We start from the raw sequence: 7,500 nt of genomic DNA, 5'->3' as shown, positions 1-7,500 counted from the left end.
GTGTTTCTTTAAAAGGTTAAAAGATAATTCTATTTTCCTCCTGCTCACTGCCCAAGGGTAAAGGAATGAATGTTCCTTTAATTTTTTTTTTTGTTCTTTTTATTTGGTATCTTACTCATTTGTACATAATTAAGTCTTTTATTAAAGATGATTATTCAAACGCAAGTTTTTAGTATGGAATATTTGTGTTTTATGACTTTATTGATTTATATATTGCTAGAAAAAACATTACAGAAAAGGCTAAAGGAAAATTGTTATTACTATTAGAAAAAATGTAAATAATAGTAATAATACCAACAACAACAACAACAATAATAATAATAATAATAATAATAATAATAATAATAATAATAATAATGATAATAATAATAATAATAATAATAATAAGTAAAATTTAAAAGTAAAATAGATAAAAAAAATAAAAACCACAAAAAAATAATAAAAATAAATCAGAGGAAAGAAAAGAAATAAACAAAAACTTGAAAAAAAACGAGAAAAAAATAGATAACAAAAAAGAACCTAAAACTTACCAAACAAAACAATAAAAAAAAAAAAATAATAATAATAATACCATATAAAGGAATAAAAAAAAAAAATAATAGCAATAACAAAAAAATAAAACTGAGGAAACCCAAAGAAAAAAAGAGATACAGAAAACAAATAAATATAAAACAAAATAAATAAATAAATAAAACGAAAAAACGAAAAAAAAAAATAAATAAATAAATAAAACAATAAAAAAACCATTTAATCACCCCTAAAAACCCCAAAACACCCCATTTTCTTTATTTAAGCCACCGTCCCTTTTTTGGCGGTGGTCCTTGGCCCTGCTGGAATGCCTCCTCTGTTAACATCCTCTCTTTCTTCTTTTCCAGGTACCGAGACACATTGTCGTACCTCTGCTTGTACAGGTGACCAAGGCTGCTGCTGATGGGGGCACCTGGGGGAAGGGGGGGGGGCAGTAGGGGTAGGTTAAGTTAGGTTAGGCCAGGTCTGGTTTTGTGTCACTTCAACTAAAGCCTTTTAAGTGTGGAAATATTGTTAATCTGTCACTAGAACCTTAAAAACATCTTTAAAAACCTGCGTCACTTCAACTACAGCCTTCGGAATGTAGAAATGTTGTTAATCTGTCACTAGAATCTTAAAAACACCTTTAAAAACCTGCGTCACTTCAACTACAGCCTTTCGGAATGTAGAAATGTTGTTAATCTGTCACTAGAACCTTAAAAACACCCTTGAAAACCTGCGTCACTTCAACTACAGCCTTCGGAATGTAGAAATGTTGTTAATCTGTCACTAGAATCTTAAAAACACCTTTAAAAACCTGCGTCACTTCAACTACAGCCTTTTAAGTGTGGAAATGTTGTTAATCTGTCACTAGAACCTTAAAAACACCCTTGAAAACCTGTGTCACTTCAACTACAGCCTTCGGAATGTAGAAATGTTGTTAATCTGTCACTAGAATCTTAAAAACACCTTTAAAAACCTGCGTCACTTCAACTACAGCCTTTTAAGTGTGGAAATGTTGTTAATCTGTCACTAGAATCTTAAAAACACCTTTAAAAACCTGCGTCACTTCAACTACAGCCTTTTAAGTGTGGAAATGTTGTTAATCTGTCACTAGAACCTTAAAAACACACTTGAAAACCTGTGTCACTTCAACTGCAGCCTTTTAAGTGTGGAAATGTTGTTAATCTGTCACTAGAACCTTAAAAACACCTTTAAAAACCTGCGTCACTTCAACTACAGCCTTCAGAATGTAGAAATGTTGTTAATCTGTCACTAGAACCTTAAAAACACCCTTAAAAACCTGCGTCACTTCAACTACAGCCTTTTAAGTGTGGAAATGTTGTTAATCTGTCACTAGAATCTTAAAAACACCTTTAAAAACCTGTGTCACTTCAACTACAGCCTTCAGAATGTAGAAATGTTGTTAATCTGTCACTAGAACCTTAAAAACACCCTTGAAAACCTGCGTCACTTCAACTACAGCCTTCAGAATGTAGAAATGTTGTTAATCTGTCACTAGAACCTTAAAAACACCCTTAAAAACCTGTGTCACTTCAACTACAGCCTTTTAAGTGTGGAAATGTTGTTAATCTGTCACTAGAATCTTAAAAACACCCTTGAAAACCTGCACCACTTCAACTACAGCCTTTTAAGTGTGGAAATGTTATTAATCTGTCACTAGAACCTTAAAATCACCCTTGAAAACCTGCGTCACTTCAACTACAGCCTTCGGAATGTAGAAATGTTGTTAATCTGTCACTAGAACCTTAAAAAACACCCTTGAAAACCTGCGTCACTTCAACTACAGCCTTTTAAGTGTGGAAATGTTGTTAATCTGTTGCTAGAAACTGTTACTTATAAAATTTTTCTCTCTCTATCTTCCTCCTCCACCTCCTCCTCCACTCTTACCTCCCCACCATCCTCCACTCTGCTTCACAAACTGCATTAATCCACTTTTCTCCTCCTCCTCCTCCACCCGAGTCATCTCCTCCCCTCCCCTCCGCAGGACCTCAATGCCGGCCCCCTCCTCCACCACCACCAGCTCATCTCCACTCCTCCACTTGGCTGCGAGGGGGATTGTGGGTAATCTTGTGGTGGAAAGGTGGGTGAGGCTGTCCTCTCTCAATTGGCAAAGAAAGATGGGCTGCCGCTCTGGAATGAAGGGGAGAGGAGAGGGTTTTCAGTCTTTTGTTTGTTTGTATTTGTGTCTCTCTCTCTCTCTCTCTCTCTCTCTCTCTCTCTCTCTCTCTCTCTCTCTCTCTCTTACCTATCAACAACAAAAGCAACAAGATGAGCAGAACTTGGCAATTCTCTAACAGCAAACCCCCTCACTGCAGGCACAGGAGGGGGAGTGGGGGTGGGGTGCTGGGGTGGGGGGGTGGGGCAATCCTTCCCCCCTCCAACCCCCCCTTGACCCCCCTCCTCCACCTCAAGGGGGCGGAGGAAACTGGAGGAAAGTGAGGAGGTGTCTAATGAGGAGAGAAGCTTCCCGTTGTCGTAATCCCAAAGTTTGAGAGTTCCGTCCTGTGGGGGGGAGAGGGGGTAGTAGTAGTAGTAGTAGTAGTAGTAGTAGTAGTAGTAGTAGTAGTAGTAGTAGTAGTAGTAGTAGTAGTAGTAGTAGTAGTAGTAGAAGTAGTAGTAGCATGAAAAACACCCAAAAAACACTTAAAACCTCAACGTAACCTAACTTAACCTAACCTAACCTGACCTGACCTTACCCCAGAGGAGGAGAGGAGGCGTGGGGGGGCTTCTGACACCACGGACACTTGGGTCACGAACTCGCGGTGACCCAGAAGGAAGGAGTGAATCTCAAACGGCCTTGACGCGATCGAAACTCGTATTTTTTCATCTCTGTCGCAGGTCACGATGAATTTGTTGTCTCGGGTGATGGTCTGGGGGGGAGGGGAGAGAGAGAGGGAGTGGGTGAGTGGGGGTGTGTGTGTGTGTAGTGTGGTGGTAGGAGGAGGAGGAGGAGGAGGAGGAGGAGGAGGAGGAGGAGGAGTAGGAGGAGGAGGAGGAGAAAGAGGAGGAAAGGAAAGGAATGAGAGAGAGAGAAACAGAAAGAAGAATCAACAACAACAACAACAACAACAACAACAACAACAATAATAATAATAATAATAATAATAATAATAATAATAATAATAATAACAATAATAACTTACTAAATCAAGGAGCATTGAGAGGTGTCCTAATATGGGCCTGGAGTCTTCCTTGGAGGAGGAGGAGGAGGAGGAGGAGGAGGAGGAGGAGGAAGAGGAGGAGGGAAGAGGATATTTGTAAACATCACCAGCTTTGTCTGAAAATAAATAAATAAATAAATAAATAAATAAATAAATAAATAAATAAATGAAGGAAGGAAGGAAAGAAGAGAGAGAGAGAGAGAGAGAGAGAGAGAGAGAGAGAGAGAGAGAGAGAGAGAGAGAGAGAGAGAGAGAGAGAGAGAGAGAAAAGAAAGAAAGAAAGAAAGAAAGAAAGAAAGAAAGAAAGAAAGAAAGAAAGAAAGAAAGAAAGAAAGAAAAAGAAATTAATAAGATATTTTAAAACTCTCTCTCTCTCTCTCTCTCTCTCTCTCTCTCTCTCTCTCTCTCTCTCTCTCTCTCTCTCTCTCTCTCACACACACACACACACACACACAAACAAACCCTTTTTCTCCTCTGCCTCTTCCTCCTCCTCCTCCTCCTCCTCCAATCCCCTCCTCTCTCTCCCCCCACACCCCCCATTTACCTGCCACATACACCCAACCACAATTCACCACAGTGGCAGTTGGCTTCTTAACGAGCGGGTGCCTAACGACCCTCCGCCAGTCAGGGACACTCCACACCTCCAGGGCCTTCCACCCACATCCCAGGGCCAGCCATTGACCGTCAGGGCAGAACGAGGCAGTTAGGATGGTTTGGCTCTCTGTGTCTCTGTGGGGGGGAAAGGGGTGGTGGGGGGAGGGAGAGAGGAAGGGGAATGGTTAGGGGTGAGGAGGAGGAGGAGGAGGAGGAGGATAAAGAAGAGGAAGAACAAGAAAAGAAGAAGAGGAAGAAGAAGAAAATATATTAAAATTATCATTATTATTATTATTTTTTTATTATTATTTTTATTATCATGAGAGAGAGAGAGAGAGAGAGAGAGAGAGAGAGAGAGAGAGAGAGAGAGAGAGAGAGAGAGAGAGAGAGAGAGAGAGAGAGAGAGAGAGAGAGAGAGAGAATAAACACACCTATTATTCTCCTCCTTCTCTTCCTTTTTATCAATTTTCTCTTCTTCCTTTTCTTCATCTTCTCCTCTTCCATCTTCTTCTTCTTCTTCTTCTATTCCCTTTTTATCACATTTTCCTCCATTTCTTTCCTTCACATCCTCTTCTTCTTCTTCTTCTTCTTCTTTCTTCCCTGATGCATCTGTCTGTTTGTCTGTCTGTCCATCTTTGTTATTTTTGTTGTTGTTGTTGTTTGAAAATACATCAATAATTTTGGTTTCCGATGTTCTGTAAAGTAGTAGTAGTAGTAGTAGTAGTAGTAGTAGTAGTAGTAGTAGTAGTAGTAGTAGTAGTAGTAGTAGTAGTAGTAGTAATCCAACCAAGCTTATTATCAGTAATATATATATAATTTTAATATAATTTTCAGGCCTTAACCCTTTTATTTATTTATTTATTTACTTAACAATTAATTATAAGTAGTTACAAAATTAATATATTCACTCAGTACATGTTTAAATAAAGTGAAGTATTATTTTTTGGGTTTAATTTCCAGTAAGATACAAAAATTTCCCTAGACTAGTTTTTCTAAGATCAAAAATTTCCCTAGACTAGTTTTTCTAAGATCCAAAATTTCCCTAGTATATTTTTTCTAAGATCCAAAATTTCCCTAGACTAGTTTTTCTAATACAAAATTTCCCTAGACTATTTTTTCTAAGATCCAAAAATTCCCTAGACTAGTTTTTCTGATACAAAATTTCCCTAGACTAGTTTTTCTAAGATCAAAAATTTCCCTAGACTAGTTTTTCTGATACAAAATTTCCCTAGACTAGTTTTTCTAAGATCCAAAATTTCCCTAGACTAGTTTTTCTAAGATCCAAAAATTTCCCTAGACTAGTTTTTCTAAGATCCAAAATTTCCCTAGACTAGTTTTTCTAAGATCCAAAATTTCCCTAGACTAGTTTTTCTAAGATCCAAAATTTCCCTAGACTAGTTTTTCTGATACAAAATTTCCCTAGACTAGTTTTTCTAAGATCCAAAATTTCCCTAGACTAGTTTTTCTAAGATCCAAAATTTCCCTAGACTAGTTTTTCTAAGATCCAAAATTTCCCTAGACTAGTTTTTCTAAGATCAAAATTTCCCTAGACTAGTTTTTCTGATACAAAATTTCCCTAGACTAGTTTTTCTAAGATCCAAAATTTCCCTAGACTAGTTTTTCTGATACAAAATTTCCCTAGACTAGTTTTTCTAAGATCCAAAATTTCCCTAGACTAGTTTTTCTAAGATCCAAAATTTCCCTAGACTAGTTTTTCTGATATCCAAAATTTCCCTAGACTAGTTTTTCTGATACAAAATTTCCCTAGACTAGTTTTTCTAAGATCCAAAATTTCCCTAGACTAGTTTTTCTAAGATCCAAAAATTTCCCTAGACTAGTTTTTCTGATACAAAAATTTCCCTAGACTAGTTTTTCTGATACAAAATTTCCCTAGACTAGTTTTTCTAAGATCCAAAATTTCCCTAGACTAGTTTTTCTGATCCAAAATTTCCCTAGACTAGTTTTTCTAAGATCCAAAATTTCCCTAGACTAGTTTTTCTAATACAAAATTTCCCTAGACTAGTTTTTCTGATCCAAAATTTCCCTAGACTAGTTTTTCTAATACAAAATTTCCCTAGACTAGTTTTTCTAATACAAAATTTCCCTAGACTAGTTTTTCTAATACAAAATTTCCCTAGACTAGTTTTTCTGATCCAAAATTTCCCTAGACTAGTTTTTCTAAGATCCAAAATTTCCCTAGACTAGTTTTTCTAAGATCCAAAATTTCCCTAGTCTATTTTTTCTAAGATCCAAAATTTCCCTAGACTAGTTTTTCTAAGATCCAAAATTTCCCTAGTCTAATTTTTCTAAGATCCAAAATTTCCCTAGACTAGTTTTTCTAAGATCCAAAATTTCCCTAGACTAGTTTTTCTGATACAAAATTTCCCTAGACTATTTTTTCTAAGATCCAAAAATTTCCCTAGACTATTTTTTCTAAGATCCAAAAATTTCCCTAGACTAGTTTTTCTAAGATCCAAAAATTTCCCTAGACTAGTTTTTCTAAGATCCAAAATTTCCCTAGACTAGTTTTTCTAAGATCCAAAATTTCCCTAGCCAAGTTTTTCTGATCCAAAATTTCCCTAGACTAGTTTTTCTAAGATCCAAAATTTCCCTAGTCTATTTTTCTAAGATCCAAAATTTCCCTAGACTAGTTTTTCTAAGATCCAAAATTTCCCTAGACTAGTTTTTCTGATACAAAATTTCCCTAGTCTATTTTTTCTAAGATCCAAAATTTCCCTAGACTAGTTTTTCTAAGATCCAAAATTTCCCTAGTCTATTTTTTCTAAGATCCAAAATTTCCCTAGACTAGTTTTTCTAAGATCCAAAATTTCCCTAGACTAGTTTTTCTGATACAAAATTTCCCTAGTCTATTTTTTCTAAGATCCAAAATTTCCCTAGACTAGTTTTTCTAAGATCCAAAATTTCCCTAGACTAGTTTTTCTGATACAAAATTTCCCTAGCCTAGTTTTTCTAAGATCCAAAATTTCCCTAGCCTAGTTTTTCTAAGATCCAAAATTTCCCTAGCCAAGTTTTTCTGATACAAAATTTCCCTAGACTAGTTTTTCTAAGATCGAAAATTTCCCTAGCCAAGTTTCCATTAAGTTAATCTGTAGAAAAAACGAAAAATATTACCGCTAATTTTTCAAATCCATAATTTATTTAAGTTCTAAGTAAATTTTCCCCTTCAAAAATAAGGAAATTTGACCCAAAAGTT

The 7,500-nt window shown here is 36.2% G+C and overlaps 1 long non-coding RNA gene across 1 annotated transcript in view; it reads right to left on the bottom strand.

Annotated features, from left to right (window-relative positions):
- Positions 1-171: 171 nt before the first annotated feature.
- LOC135095887 (uncharacterized) overlaps positions 172-7,500 on the bottom strand; it is an 8,396-nt gene continuing 1,067 nt past the window's right edge. Inside the window, exons 3-8 of the long non-coding RNA XR_010264538.1 lie at positions 4,718-4,981; positions 4,237-4,421; positions 3,675-3,808; positions 3,228-3,401; positions 2,419-3,033; positions 172-940 (exon numbers count right to left, since the gene is read on the bottom strand). This is a non-coding gene — a long non-coding RNA (uncharacterized LOC135095887). The remainder of the gene's footprint in view (positions 941-2,418; positions 3,034-3,227; positions 3,402-3,674; positions 3,809-4,236; positions 4,422-4,717; positions 4,982-7,500) is intronic.

The sequence above is a fragment of the Scylla paramamosain genome, unplaced genomic scaffold (assembly GCF_035594125.1).
Source record: "Scylla paramamosain isolate STU-SP2022 unplaced genomic scaffold, ASM3559412v1 Contig2, whole genome shotgun sequence".
Classification (NCBI taxonomy): Eukaryota; Metazoa; Arthropoda; class Malacostraca; order Decapoda; family Portunidae; genus Scylla; species Scylla paramamosain.
This window is presented reverse-complemented; position numbering and strand designations above follow the sequence as displayed.